Source organism: Anopheles funestus (assembly GCF_943734845.2).
Source record: "Anopheles funestus chromosome X unlocalized genomic scaffold, idAnoFuneDA-416_04 X_unloc_29, whole genome shotgun sequence".
Taxonomy (NCBI): domain Eukaryota; kingdom Metazoa; phylum Arthropoda; class Insecta; order Diptera; family Culicidae; genus Anopheles; species Anopheles funestus.
Window position 1 is genome coordinate 729,292 of NW_026045153.1, and position 16,006 is coordinate 745,297.

Here is a 16,006-nt window from a genome sequence, read left to right on the forward strand (position 1 = left end):
CCGAGTTATGAGCATGCAAAGTGGAAAAATGAGGAATTTTTTAGAAAAACCGAGAAAATGTTAAGTCTTTGTATCTCGAATAACTTTTTCCACAGACATCTGAGCACATCAACGTGGAACAACTTATGGTAGCCAATGAGCAGATCTATCCAAATCTGTTTTACAATTGAAGATCCATAGGAAACTGACCGAGTTATGAGCATGCAAAGTGGAAAAATGAGGAATTTTTTAGAAAAACCGAGAAAATGTTAAGTCTTTGTATCTCAAATAACTTTTTCCACAGACATCTGAGCATATCGGCATGGAACAACTTATGGTAGCCAATGAGCTGATCTATCCAAATCTGTGTTACAACTGAAGATCCGTCGAAAACTGACCGAGTTATGAGCATGCAAAGTGGCAAAATAAGGATTTTTTTGGAAAATCCGAAAAATGTTAAGTCTTTGTATCTCGAATAACTTTTTCCACAGACATCTGAGCATATCGACATGGAACAACTTATGGTAGCCAATGAGCAGATCTATCCAAATCTGTTTTACAATTGAAGATCCGTCGAAAACTGACCGAGTTATGAGCATGCAAATTATCAAAATGAGGAATTTTTTAGAAAAACCGAGAAAATGTTAAGTCTTTGTATCTCGAATAACTTTTTCCACAGACATCTGAGCACATCGACGTGGAACAACTTATAGCTGCGGGGCCACGACAGTTGAGACTTTCCCTCAAACTTCCTCAGTCACTCAAATCCCTCAAAAAGCGTCTCAAAACCAGTGTTGCCGTGGCCGTTTGAGGTTTTCCTCAAATTTGGTCACACAAACAATCACTCATGCTGCCTCTCTTTTCGTCAGCGACAACAAACAGTGTTTGACAAATGCTACGTATTTCATGTAATTGTAATCTTTGTTCAAAGGTGTTTTTTGATCAATTCAATGGAAAATATGGTCGATAAAAAGTTGTTTTAAGGAAAAGAATGTATTTAAACATTTTATCAATCAAAAGAACGAGATACAAGAATACTGTTTCGCATAAAAAGTTTATTTTTTAAATTAAAACGTATACATAAATTGTGTCACACACTGTGCAACAAATGCACAATTTACCGTCAAAAAAACCAAAAAAAATAAACACACAAATACGGTGTTAAATTATAATGAATGTTAATTTTAGTTCTTCAGTAGGTATTTGCATTAACAATGGCACGCGAAAAGTGTACTTTCATTGGAAAAAACCGCAAACAAAAATATGTTTTGTTTACATTCTGAACAGCTGAGGCATCGGAACTGTCAAAACGATTCCTCAAAAAAAGTCTCAAAAAGTTTTTGAGGTTTTTGTAGCTCGGCCAGGTTTTCCTCAAAACGCAAATCCCTCAAAATCACTCATGAGTTCCTGAGGTTTTGAGTTCTGAGGGAATCCTCAACTGTCGTGGCCCCGCAGCTTATGGTAGCAAATGAGCAGATCTATCCAAATCTGTGTTACAAGTGGAATTCCATTGGAAACTGACCGAGCTATGAGCATGCAAAGTGGCAAAATGAGAATTTTTTTAGAAAAACCGAGAAAATGTTAAGTCTTTGTATCTCGAATAACTTTTTCCACAGACATCTGAGCATATCAGCATGGAACAACTTATGGTAGCTTATGAGCAGATCTATCCAAATCTGTGTTACAACTGAAGATCCGTCGAAAACTGACCGAGTTATGAGCATGCAAAGTGGCAAAATGAGGATTTTTTTGTAAAAACCGAGAAAATGTTAAGTCTTTGTATCTCAAATAACTTTTTCCACAGACATCTGAGCATATCAGCATGGAACAACTTATGGTAGTTTATGAGCAGATCTATCCAAATCTGTGTTACAACTGAAGATCCGTCGAAAACTGACCGAGTTATGAGCATGCAAAGTGGCAAAATGAAGATTTTTTTGGAAAAACCGAGAAAATGTTAAGTCTTTGTATCTCGAATAACTTTTTCCACAGACATCTGAGCATATCGGCATGGAGCAACTTGTGGTAGCCAATGAGCAAATCTATCCAAATCTGTTTTACAATTGAGGATCCGTCGAAAACTGACCGAGTTATGAGCATGCGAAATGGCAAAACGAGGAATTTTTTGGAAAAACCGAGAAAGTGTTAAGTCTTTGTATCTCGAATAACTTTTCCCACAGAAAACTTAGCACATCGATGTGGAACAACTTATGGTAGCCAATGAGCAGATCTATCCAAATCTGTGTTACAACTGAAGATCCGTCGAAAACTGACCGAGTTACGAGCATGCAAAGTAGCAAAATAAGGATTTTTTTGGAAAAACCGAGAAAATGTTAAGTCTTTGTATCTCGAATAACTTTTGTCACAGAAAACTTAGCACATCGATGTGGAAGAACTTATGGTAGCCAATAAGCAGATCTATTTAAATCTGTGTTACAACTGAAGATCCGTCGAAAACTGACCGAGTTACGAGCATGCAAAGTAGCAAAATAAGGATTTTTTTGGAAAAACCGAGAAAATGTTAAGTCTTTGTATCTCGAATAACTTTTTCCACCGACATCTGAGCACATCGACATGTGAGAACTTATGGTAGCCAATAAGCAGATCTATTTAAATCTGTGCTACAACTGAAGATCCGTCGAAAACTGACCGAGTTACGAGCATGCAAAGTGGCAAAATGAGGAATTTTTTGGAAAAACCGAGAAAATGTTAAGTCTTTGTATCTCGAATAACTTTTGTCACAGAAAACTTAGCACATCGATGTGGAAGAACTTATGGTAGCCAATAAGCAGATCTATTTAAATCTGTGTTACAACTGAAGATCCGTCGAAAACTGACCGAGTTACGAGCATGCAAAGTAGCAAAATAAGGATTTTTTTGGAAAAACCGAGAAAATGTTAAGTCTTTGTATCTCGAATAACTTTTGTCACAGAAAACTTAGCACATCGATGTGGAAGAACTTATGGTAGCCAATAAGCAGATCTATTTAAATCTGTGTTACAACTGAAGATCCGTCGAAAACTGACCGAGTTACGAGCATGCAAAGTAGCAAAATAAGGATTTTTTTGGAAAAACCGAGAAATTGTTAAGTCTTTGTATCTCGAATAACTTTTGTCACAGACATCTGAGCATATCAACGTAAAACAAATTATGGTAGCTAATGAGCAGATCTATCCAAATCTGTTTTACAATTGGAGATCCGTCGAAAACTGACCGAGTTATGAGCATGCAAAGTGGCAAAATGAGGATTTTTTTGGAAAAACCGAGAAAATGTTAAGTCTTTGTATCTCGAATAACTTTTACCACAGACATCTGAGCATATAGGCATGGAGCAACTTGTGGTAGCCAATGAGCAAATCTATCCAAATCTGTTTTACAATTGAGGATCCGTCGAAAACTGACCGAGTTATGAGCATGCGAAATGGCAAAACGAGGAATTTTTTGGAAAAACCGAGAAAGTGTTAAGTCTTTGTATCTCGAATAACTTTTCCCACAGAAAACTTAGCACATCGATGTGGAAAAAACTTATGGTAGCCAATGAGCAGATCTATTTAAATCTGTGTTACAACTGAAGATCCGTCGAAAACTGACCGAGTTACGAGCATGCAAAGTAGCAAAATAAGGATTTTTTTGGAAAAACCGAGAAAATGTTAAGTCTTTGTATCTCGAATAACTTTTGTCACAGACATCTGAGCATATCAACGTAAAACAAATTGTGGTAGCTAATGAGCAGATCTATCCAAATCTGTTTTACAATTGGAGATCCGTCGAAAACTGACCGAGTTATGAGCATGCAAAGTGGCAAAATGAGGATTTTTTTGGAAAAACCGAGAAAATGTTAAGTCTTTGTATCTCGAATAACTTTTTCCACAGACATCTGAGCATATCGGCATGGAACAACTTGTGGTAGCCAATGAGCAAATCTATCCAAATCTGTTTTACAATTGAAGATCCGTCGAAAACTGACCGAGTTATGAGCATGCGAAATGGCAAAATGAGGAATTTTTTGGAAAAACCGAGAAAGTGTTAAGTCTTTGTATCTCGAATAACTTTTCCCACAGAAAACTTAGCACATCGACGTGGAACAACTTATGGTAGCTTATGAGCAGATCTATCCAAATATGTGTTACAACTGAAGATTCGTCGAAAACTGACCGAGTTATGTGCATGCAAAGTAGCAAAATAAGGATTTTTTTGGAAAAACCGAGAAAATGTTAAGTCTTTGTATCTCGAATAACTTTTGTCACAGAAAACTTAGCACATCGACATGTGAGAACTTATGGTAGCCAATAAGCAGATCTATTTAAATCTGTGCTACAACTGAAGATCCGTCGAAAACTGACCGAGTTACGAGCATGCAAAGTAGCAAAATAAGGATTTTTTTGGAAAAATAGAGAAATTGTTAAGTCTTTGTATCTCGAATAACTTTTGTCACAGACATCTGAGCATATCGGCATGGAACAACTTATGGTAGCCAATGAGCAGATCTATCCAAATCTGTTTTACAATTGGAGATCCGTCGAAAACTGACCGAGTTATGAGCATGCAAAGTGGCAAAATGAGGATTTTTTTGGAAAAACCGAGAAAATGTTAAGTCTTTGTATCTCGAATAACTTTTTCCACAGACATCTGAGCATATCGGCATGGAGCAACTTGTGGTAGCCAATGAGCAAATCTATCCAAATCTGTTTTACAATTGAGGATCCGTCGAAAACTGACCGAGTTATGAGCATGCGAAATGGCAAAACGAGGAATTTTTTGGAAAAACCGAGAAAGTGTTAAGTCTTTGTATCTCGAATAACTTTTCCCACAGAAAACTTAGCACATCGATGTGGAAAAACTTATGGTAGCCAATGAGCAGATCTATTTAAATCTGTGTTACAACTGAAGATCCGTCGAAAACTGACCGAGTTACGAGCATGCAAAGTAGCAAAATAAGGATTTTTTTGGAAAAACCGAGAAAATGTTAAGTCTTTGTATCTCGAATAACTTTTTCCACCGACATCTGAGCACATCGACATGTGAGAACTTATGGTAGCCAATGAGCTGATCTATTTAAATCTGTGCTACAACTGAAGATCCGTCGAAAACTGACCGAGTTACGAGCATGCAAAGTAGCAAAATAAGGATTTTGTTGGAAAAATAGAGAAATTGTTAAGTCTTTGTATCTCGAATAACTTTTGTCACAGACATCTGAGCATATCAACGTAAAACAAATTATGGTAGCTAATGAGCAGATCTATCCAAATCTGTTTTACAATTGGAGATCCGTCGAAAACTGACCGAGTTATGAGCATGCAAAGTGGCAAAATGAGGATTTTTTTGGAAAAACCGAGAAAATGTTAAGTCTTTGTATCTCGAATAACTTTTTCCACAGACATCTGAGCATATCGGCATGGAGCAACTTGTGGTAGCTAATGAGCAAATCTATCAAAATCTGTTTTACAATTGAGGATCCGTCGAAAACTGACCGAGTTATGAGCATGCGAAATGGCAAAACGAGGAATTTTTTGGAAAAACCGAGAAAGTGTTAAGTCTTTGTATCTCGAATAACTTTTCCCACAGAAAACTTAGCACATCGATGTGGAACAATTTATGGTAGCCAATGAGCAGATCTATTTAAATATGTGTTACAACTGAAGATTCGTCGAAAACTGACCGAGTTACGAGCATCCAAAGTAGCAAAATAAGGATATTTTTGGAAAAACCGAGAAAATGTTAAGTCTTTGAATTTCAAGTAACTTTTTCCACCGAGATCTAAGCACATCAACGTGGAACAACTTATGGTAGCCAATGAGCAGATCTACCCAAATCTGTGTTACAATTGAAGATCCGTCGAAAACTGACCGAGTTATGATCATGCAAAGTAGCAAAATAATGATTTTTTTGGAAAAACCGAGAAAATGTTAAGTCTTTGTATCTCCAATAACTTTTTCCATCGACATCTGAGCACATCAACATGGAACAACTTATGGTAGCCAATGAGCTGATCTATCCAAATCTGTGTTACAATAGAAGATCCGTCGAAAACTGATCGAGTTATGAGCATGCAAAGTAGCAAAATAAGGATTTTTTTGGAAAAATAGAGAAAATGTTAAGTCTTTGTATCTCGAATAACTTTTGTCACAGACATCTGAGCATATCAACGTAAAACAAATTATGGTAGCTAATGAGCAGATCTATCCAAATCTGTTTTACAATTGGAGATCCGTCGAAAACTGACCGAGTTATGAGCATGCAAAGTGGCAAAATGAGGATTTTTTTGGAAAAACCGAGAAAATGTTAAGTCTTTGTATCTCGAATAACTTTTTCCACAGACATCTGAGCATATCTGCATGGAACAACTTGTGGTAGCCAATGAGCTGATCTATCCAAATCTGTTTTACAATTGAAGATCCGTCGAAAACTGACCGAGTTATGAGCATGCAAAGTAGCAAAATAAGGATTTTTTTTGAAAAACCGAGAAAATGTTTAGTCTTTGTATCTCGTATAACTTTTTCCACAGACATCGGAGCCAAACGACGTGGAACAATTTATGGTAGCCAATGAGCAGATCTATCCAAATCTGTGTTACAATTGAAGATCCGTCGAAAACTGACCGAGTTATGAGCATGCGAAGTAGCAAAATAAGGATTTTTTTGGAAAAACCGAGAAAATGTTAAGTCTCTGTATCTCGAATAACTTTTTGCACAGACATCTGAGCACATCGACGTGGAACAACTTATGGTAGCTTATGAGCAGATTTATTCAAATATGTGTCACAATTGAAGATCCGTCGAAAACTGACCGAGTTACGAGCATGCAAAGTAGCAAAATAAGGATTTTTTTGGAAAAACCGAGAAAATGTTGTCTTTGTATCTCGAATAACTTTTGTCACAGACATCTGAGCATATCAACGTAAACCAATTTATGGTAGCCAATGAGCAGATCTATCCAAATCTGTGTTACAATTGAAGATCCGTCGAAAACTGACCGAGTTATGAGCATGCAAAGTGGCAAAATGAGGATTTTTTTGGAAAAACCGAGAAAATGTTAAGTCTTTGTATCTCGAATAACTTTTTCCACAGACATCTGAGCATATCGACATGGAACAACTTGTGGTAGCCAATGAGCTGATCTATCCAAATCTGTTTTACAATTGAAGATCCGTCGAAAACTGACCGAGTTATGAGCATGCAAAGTAGCAAAATAAGGATTTTTTTGGAAAAACCGAGAAAATGTTAAGTCTTTGTATCTCGAATAACTTTTTCCACCGACATCTGAGCACATCGACATGTAAGAACTTATGGTAGCCAATGAGCTGATCTATTTAAATCTGTGTTACAACTGAAGATCCGTCGAAAACTGACCGAGTTACGAGCATGCAAAGTAGCAAAATAAGGATTTTTTTGGAAAAACCGAGAAAATGTTAAGTCTTTGTATCTCGAATAACTTTTTCCACCGACATCTGAGCACATCGACATGGAAGAACTTATGGTAGCCAATAAGCAGATCTATTTATATCTGTGTTACAACTGAAGATCCGTCGAAAACTGACCGAGTTACGAGCATGCAAAGTAGCAAAATAAGGATTTTTTTGGAAAAATAGAGAAAATGTTAAGTCTTTGTATCTCGAATAACTTTTGTCACAGACATCTGAGCATATCAACGTAAACCAATTTATGGTAGCCAATGAGCTGATCTATCCAAATCTGTGTTACAATTGAAGATCCGTCGAAAACTGACCGAGTTATGAGCATGCAAAGTAGCAAAATGAGGATTTTTTTGGAAAAACCGAGAAAATGTTAAGTCTTTGTATCTCGAATAACTTTTTCCACAGACATCTGAGCATATCGGCATGGAACATTTTATGGTAGCTAATGAGCAGATCTATCCAAATCTGTGTTACAACTGAAGATCCGTCGAAAACTGACCGAGTTATGAGCATGCAAAGTGGCAAAATGAGGATTTTTTTGGAAAAACCGAGAAAATGTTAAGTCTTTGTATTTCGTATAACTTTTTCCACAGACATCTGAGCATATCGGCTTGGAACAACTTATGGTAGCCAATGAGCAGATCTATATTTAAATCTGTGTTACAACTGAAGATCCGTCGAAAACTGACCGAGTTATGAGCATGCAAAGTAGCAAAATAAGGATTTTTTTGGAAAAACCGAGAAAATGTTAAGTCTTTGTATCTCGAATAACTTTTTCCACAGACATCTGAGCATATCGACATGGAACAACTTATGGTAGCCAATGAGCTGATCTATCCAAATCTGTGTTACAACTGAAGATCCGTCGAAAACTGACCGAGTTATGAGCATGCAAAGTGGAAAAATGAGGATTTTTTTGGAAAAACCGAGAAAATGTTAAGTCTTTGTATCTCAAATAACTTTTTCCACAGACATCTGAGCACATCGACATGGAACAACTTATGGTAGCCAATGAGCTGATCTATCCAAATCTGTGTTACAACTGAAGATCCGTCGAAAACTGACCGAGTTATGAGCATGCAAAGTGGCAAAATAAGGATTTTTTTAGAAAATCCGAGAAAATGTTAAGTCTTTGTATCTCGAAAAACTTTTTCCACAGACATCTGAGCATATCGGCATGGAACAACTTATGGTAGCCAATGAGCTGATCTATCCAAATCTGTGTTACAACTGAAGATCCGTCGAAAACTGACCGAGTTATGAGCATGCAAAGTGGCAAAATAAGGATTTTTTTGGAAAAACCGAGAAAATGTTAAGTCTTTGTATCTCGAATAACTTTTTCCACAGACATCTGAGCATATCGACATGGAACAACTTATGGTAGCCAATGAGCTGATCTATCCAAATCTGTGTTACAACTGAAGATCCGTCGAAAACTGACCGAGTTATGAGCATGCAAAGTGGCAAAAATAAGGATTTTTTTGGAAAATCCGAGAAAATGTTAAGTCTTTGTATCTCGAATAACTTTTTCCACAGACATCTGAGCATATCGACATGGAACAACTTATGGTAGCCAATGAGCTGATCTATCCAAATCTGTGTTACAACTGAAGATCCGTCGAAAACTGACCGAGTTATGAGCATGCAAAGTGGCAAAAATAAGGATTTTTTTGGAAAATCCGAGAAAATGTTAAGTCTTTGTATCTCGAATAACTTTTTCCACAGACATCTGAGCATATCGACATGGAACAACTTATGGAAGCCAATGAGCTGTTCTATCCAAATCTGTGTTACAACTGAAGATCCGTCGAAAACTGACCGAGTTATGAGCATGCAAAGTGGCAAAATAAGGATTTTTTTGGAAAATCCGAGAAAATGTTAAGTCTTTGTATCTCGAAAAACTTTTTCCACAGACATCTGAGCATATCGGCATGGAACAACTTATGGTAGCCAATGAGCTGATCTATCCAAATCTGTGTTACAACTGAAGATCCGTCGAAAACTGACCGAGTTATGAGCATGCAAAGTGGCAAAATAAGGATTTTTTTGGAAAAACCGAGAAAATGTTAAGTCTTTGTATCTCGAATAACTTTTTCCACAGACATCTGAGCATATCGACATGGAACAACTTATGGTAGCCAATGAGCTGATCTATCCAAATCTGTGTTACAACTGAAGATCCGTCGAAAACTGACCGAGTTATGAGCATGCAAAGTGGCAAAAATAAGGATTTTTTTGGAAAATCCGAGAAAATGTTAAGTCTTTGTATCTCGAATAACTTTTTCCACAGACATCTGAGCATATCGACATGGAACAACTTATGGAAGCCAATGAACTGTTCTATCCAAATCTGTGTTACAACTGAAGATCCGTCGAAAACTGACCGAGTTATGAGCATGCAAAGTGGCAAAATAAGGATTTTTTTGGAAAAACCGAGAAAATGTTAAGTCTTTGTATCTCGAATAACTTTTTCCACAGACATCTGAGCATATCGACATGGAACAACTTATGGTAGCCAATGAGCTGATCTATCCAAATCTGTGTTACAACTGAAGATCCGTCGAAAACTGACCGAGTTATGAGCATGCAAAGTGGCAAAATAAGGATTTTTTTGGAAAATCCGAGAAAATGTTAAGTCTTTGTATCTCGAATAACTTTTTCCACAGACATCTGAGCATATCGACATGGAACAACTTATGGTAGCCAATGAGCTGATCTATCCAAATCTGTGTTACAACTGAAGATCCGTCGAAAACTGACCGAGTTATGAGCATGCAAAGTGGCAAAATGAGGAATATTTTAGAAAAACCGAGAAAATGTTAAGTCTTTGTATCTCGAATAACTTTTTCCACCGACATCTGAGCACATCGACGTGGAACAACTTATGGTAGCCAATGAGCTGATCTATCCAAATCTGTGCTACAACTGAAGATCCGTCGAAAACTGACCGAGTTATGAGCATGCAAAGTGGAAAAATGAGGAATTTTTTAGAAAAACCGAGAAAATGTTAAGTCTTTGTATCTCGAATAACTTTTTCCACAGACATCTGAGCATATCAACATGGAACAACTTATGGTAGCCAATGAGCTGATCTATCCAAATCTGTGTTACAATTGAAGATCCGTCGAAAACTGACCGAGTTATGTGCATGCAAAGTAGCAAAATAAGGATTTTTTTGGAAAAACCGAGAAAATGTTAAGTCTTTGTATCTCGAATAACTTTTTCCACAGACATCTGAGCACATCGACGTGGAACAACTTATGGTAGCCAATGAGCTGATCTATCCAAATCTGTGCTACAACTGAAGATCCGTCGAAAACTGACCGAGTTATGAGCATGCAAAGTGGAAAAATGAGGAATTTTTTAGAAAAACCGAGAAAATGTTAAGTCTTTGTATCTCGAATAACTTTTTCCACAGACATCTGAGCATATCGGCATGGAACAACTTATGGTAGCCAATGAGCTGATCTATCCAAATCTGTGTTACAACTGAAAATCCGTCGAAAACTGACCGAGTTATGAGCATGCAAAGTGGAAAAATGAGGAATTTTTTAGAAAAACCGAGAAAATGTTAAGTCTTTGTATCTCGAATAACTTTTTCCACAGACTTCTGAGCATATCAACATGGAACAACTTATGGTAGCCAATGAGCTGATCTATCCAAATCTGTGTTACAATTGAAGATCCGTCGAAAACTGACCGAGTTATGTGCATGCAAAGTAGCAAAATAAGGATTTTTTTGGAAAAACCGAGAAAATGTTAAGTCTTTGTATCTCGAATAACTTTTTCCACAGACATCTGAGCACATCGACGTGGAACAACTTATGGTAGCCAATGAGCTGATCTATCCAAATCTGTGCTACAACTGAAGATCCGTCGAAAACTGACCGAGTTATGAGCATGCAAAGTGGAAAAATGAGGAATTTTTTGGAAAATCCGAGAAAATGTTAAGTCTTTGTATCTCGAATAACTTTTTCCACAGACATCTGAGCATATCGGCATGGAGCAACTTGTGGTAGCCAATGAGCAAATCTATCCAAATCTGTTTTACAACTGAAGATCCGTCGAAAACTGACCGAGTTATGAGCATGCAAAGTGGCAAAATAAGGATTTTTTTGGAAAATCCGAGAAAATGTTAAGTCTTTGTATCTCGAATAACTTTTTCCACAGACATCTGAGCATATCGACATGGAACAACTTATGGTAGCCAATGAGCTGATCTATCCAAATCTGTTTTAAAATTGAAGATCTGTCGAAAACTGACCGAGTTATGAGCATGCAAAGTGGCAAAATAAGGATTTTTTTGGAAAATCCGAGAAAATGTTAAGTCTTTGTATCTCGAATAACTTTTTCCACAGACATCTGAGCATATCGACATGGAACAACTTATGGTAGCCAATGAGCTGATCTATCCAAATCTGTGCTACAACTGAAGATCCGTCGAAAACTGACCGAGTTATGAGCATGCAAAGTGGCAAAATAAGGATTTTTTTGGAAAAACCGAGAAAATGTTAAGTCTTTGTATCTCGAATAACTTTTTCCACAGACATCTGAGCATATCGACATGGAACAACTTATGGTAGCCAATGAGCTGATCTATCCAAATCTGTGTTACAACTGAAGATCTGTCGAAAACTGACCGAGTTATGAGCATGCAAAGTGGCAAAATAAGGATTTTTTTAGAAAATCCGAGAAAATGTTAAGTCTTTGTATCTCGAATAACTTTTTCCACAGACATCTGAGCATATCGACATGGAACAACTTATGGTAGCCAATGAGCTGATCTATCCAAATCTGTGCTACAACTGAAGATCCGTCGAAAACTGACCGAGTTATGAGCATGCAAAGTGGCAAAATAAGGATTTTTTTGGAAAAACCGAGAAAATGTTAAGTCTTTGTATCTCGAATAACTTTTTCCACAGACATCTGAGCATATCAACATGGAACAACTTATGGTAGCCAATGAGCTGATCTATCCAAATCTGTGTTACAACTGAAGATCCGTCGAAAACTGACCGAGTTATGAGCATGCAAAGTGGCAAAATAAGGATTTTTTTGGAAAAACCGAGAAAATGATAAGTCTTTGTATCTCGAATAACTTTTTCCACAGACATCTGAGCATATCGACATGGAACAACTTATGGTAGCCAATGAGCTGATCTATCCAAATCTGTTTTAAAATTGAAGATCCGTCGAAAACTGACCGAGTTATGGGCATGCAAAGTGGCAAAATAAGGATTTTTTTGGAAAATCCGAGAAAATGTTAAGTCTTTGTATCTCGAATAACTTTTTCCACAGACATCTGAAGCTGCGGGGCCACGACAGTTGAGGATTCCCTCAGAATTAAAAACCTCAGGAACTCATGAGTGATTTTGAGGGATTTGCGTTTTGAGGAAAACCTGGCCGATCAACAAAAACCTCAAAAACTTTTTGAGACTTTTTTTGAGGAATCGTTTTGACAGTTCCGATGCCTCAGCCGTTCAGAATGTAAACAAAACATATTTTTGTTTGCAGTTTTTTTCAATGAAATTACACTTTTCTTGTGCCATTGTTAATGCAAATACCTACTGAAGAACTAAAATTAGCATTAATTATAATTTAACACCGTATTTGTGTGTTTATTTTTTTTGTTTTTTGCGACTCTAAATTGTTCATTTGTTGCACAGTGTGTGACACAATTTATGTATACGTTTTAATTTAAAAACTAAACTTTTTATGCGAAAGACTATCCTTGAATCTCGTTCTTTTGATTGATTAAATGTTTCAATACTTTCTTTTCCTTAAAACAACTTTTTATTGGCCATATTTTCCATTGAATTGATCAAAAAACACCTTTGAACAAAGATTACAATTACATGAAATACGTAGCATTTGTCAAACACTGTTTGTTGTCGCTGACGAAAAGAGAGGCAGCATGAGTGATTATTTGTGTGACAGAATTTGAGGAAAACCTCAAACGGCCACGGCAACACTGGTTTTGAGACGCTTTTTGAGGGATTTGAGTGACTGAGGAAGTTTGAGGGAAAGTCTCAACTGTCGTGGCCCCGCAGCTTGAGCATATCGACATGGAACAACTTATGGTGGCTAATGAGCTGATCTATCCAAATCTGTGTTACAACTGAAGATCCGTCGAAAACTGACCGAGTTATGAGCATGCAAAGTGGAAAAATGAGGATTTTTTTAGAAAAACCGAGAAAATGTTAAGTCTTTGTATCTCAAATAACTTTTTCCACAGACATCTGAGCATATCGACATGGAACAACTTATGGTAGCCAATGAGCTGATCTATCCAAATCTGTGTTACAACTGAAGATCCGTCGAAAACTGACCGAGTTATGAGCATGCAATGTGGAAAAATGAGGAATTTTTTAGAAAAACCGAGAAAATGTTAAGTCTTTGTATCTCGAATAACTTTTTCCACAGACATCTGAGCATATCGACATGGAACAACTTATGGTAGCCAATGAGCTGATCTATCCAAATCTGTGTTACAACTGAAGATCCGTCGAAAGCTGACCGAGTTATGAGCATGCAAAGTGGCAAAATGAGGATTTTTTTAGAAAAACCGAGAAAATGTTAAGTCTTTGTATCTCGAATAACTTTTTCCACAGACATCTGAGCATATCGGCGTAGAATAACTTTTGGTAGCTAATGACCAGATCTATCCAAATATGTGTTACAACTGAAGATCCGTCGAAAACTGACCGAGTTATGAGCATGCAAAGTGGCAAAATAAGGATTTTTTTGGAAAATCCGAGAAAATGTTAAGTCTTTGTATCTCGAATAACTTTTTCCACAGACATCTGAAGCTGCGGGGCCACGACAGTTGAGGATTCCCTCAGAATTAAAAACCTCAGGAACTCATGAGTGATTTTGAGGGATTTGCGTTTTGAGGAAAACCTGGCCGATCAACAAAAACCTCAAAAACTTTTTGAGACTTTTTTTGAGGAATCGTTTTGACAGTTCCGATGCCTCAGCCGTTCAGAATGTAAACAAAACATATTTTTGTTTGCAGTTTTTTTCAATGAAATTACACTTTTCTTGTGCCATTGTTAATGCAAATACCTACTGAAGAACTAAAATTAGCATTAATTATAATTTAACACCGTATTTGTGTGTTTATTTTTTTTGTTTTTTGCGACTCTAAATTGTTCATTTGTTGCACAGTGTGTGACACAATTTATGTATACGTTTTAATTTAAAAACTAAACTTTTTATGCGAAAGACTATCCTTGAATCTCGTTCTTTTGATTGATTAAATGTTTAAATACTTTCTTTTCCTTAAAACAACTTTTTATTGGCCATATTTTCCATTGAATTGATCAAAAAACACCTTTGAACAAAGATTACAATTACATGAAATACGTAGCATTTGTCAAACACTGTTTGTTGTCGCTGACGAAAAGAGAGGCAGCATGAGTGATTGTTTGTGTGACAGAATTTGAGGAAAACCTCAAACGGCCACGGCAACACTGGTTTTGAGACGCTTTTTGAGGGATTTGAGTGACTGAGGAAGTTTGAGGGAAAGTCTCAACTGTCGTGGCCCCGCAGCTTGAGCATATCGACATGGAACAACTTATGGTAGCTAATGAGCTGATCTATCCAAATCTGTGTTACAACTGAAGATCCGTCGAAAACTGACCGAGTTATGAGCATGCAAAGTGGAAAAATGAGGATTTTTTTAGAAAAACCGAGAAAATGTTAAGTCTTTGTATCTCAAATAACTTTTTCCACAGACATCTGAGCATATCGACATGGAACAACTTATGGTAGCCAATGAGCTGATCTATCCAAATCTGTGTTACAACTGAAGATCCGTCGAAAACTGACCGAGTTATGAGCATGCAAAGTGGAAAAATAAGGATTTTTTTTAGAAAAACCGAGAAAATGTTAAGTCTTTGTATCTCGAATAACTTTTTCCACAGACATCTGAGCATATCGACATGGAACAACTTATGGTAGCCAATGAGCTGATCTATCCAAATCTGTGTTACAACTGAAGATCCGTCGAAAACTGACCGAGTTATGAGCATGCAAAGTGGCAAAATAAGGATTTTTTTGGAAAATCCGAGAAAATGTTAAGTCTTTGTATCTCGAATAACTTTTTCCACAGACATCTGAGCATATCGACATGGAACAACTTATGGTAGCCAATGAGCTGATCTATCCAAATCTGTGTTACAACTGAAGATCCGTCGAAAACTGACCGAGTTATGAGCATGCATAGTGGAAAAATGAGGATTTTTTTAGAAAAACCGAGAAAATGTTAAGTCTTTGTATCTCGAATAACTTTTTCCACAGACATCTGAGCATATCGACATGGAACAACTTATGGTAGCCAATGAGCTGATCTATCCAAATCTGTGTTTAAACTGATGAACAAACTTGCGGAATTCGGATGCTGAATTTTCTTTCGAGAATAGTTACCGTACGATTGGCGGGATTTTTAAGCGAAGAAGAGGGATTTTGTTTATTTGTTTTTTCTTTTATAACCTTTTTTCTGAGTGCCCACTGAGTGCCACCGGCACTCACAATACGACAGTTGCTGAAACTTGACGAAACCAGCAAACTGTCGGTTTATACCACTATTGTGATTCTTGTGTAAACATACTC

General features: G+C 37.0%; 1 long non-coding RNA gene across 1 annotated transcript in view; it reads right to left on the reverse strand.

Annotated features, from left to right (window-relative positions):
- Positions 1-15,350, reverse strand: part of LOC125773307 (uncharacterized) — a 93,307-nt gene extending 77,957 nt beyond the window's left edge. The window contains exon 1 of the long non-coding RNA XR_007420024.1: positions 13,184-15,350. This is a non-coding gene — a long non-coding RNA (uncharacterized LOC125773307). The remainder of the gene's footprint in view (positions 1-13,183) is intronic.
- Between the last annotated feature and the right edge of the window lie 656 nt (positions 15,351-16,006).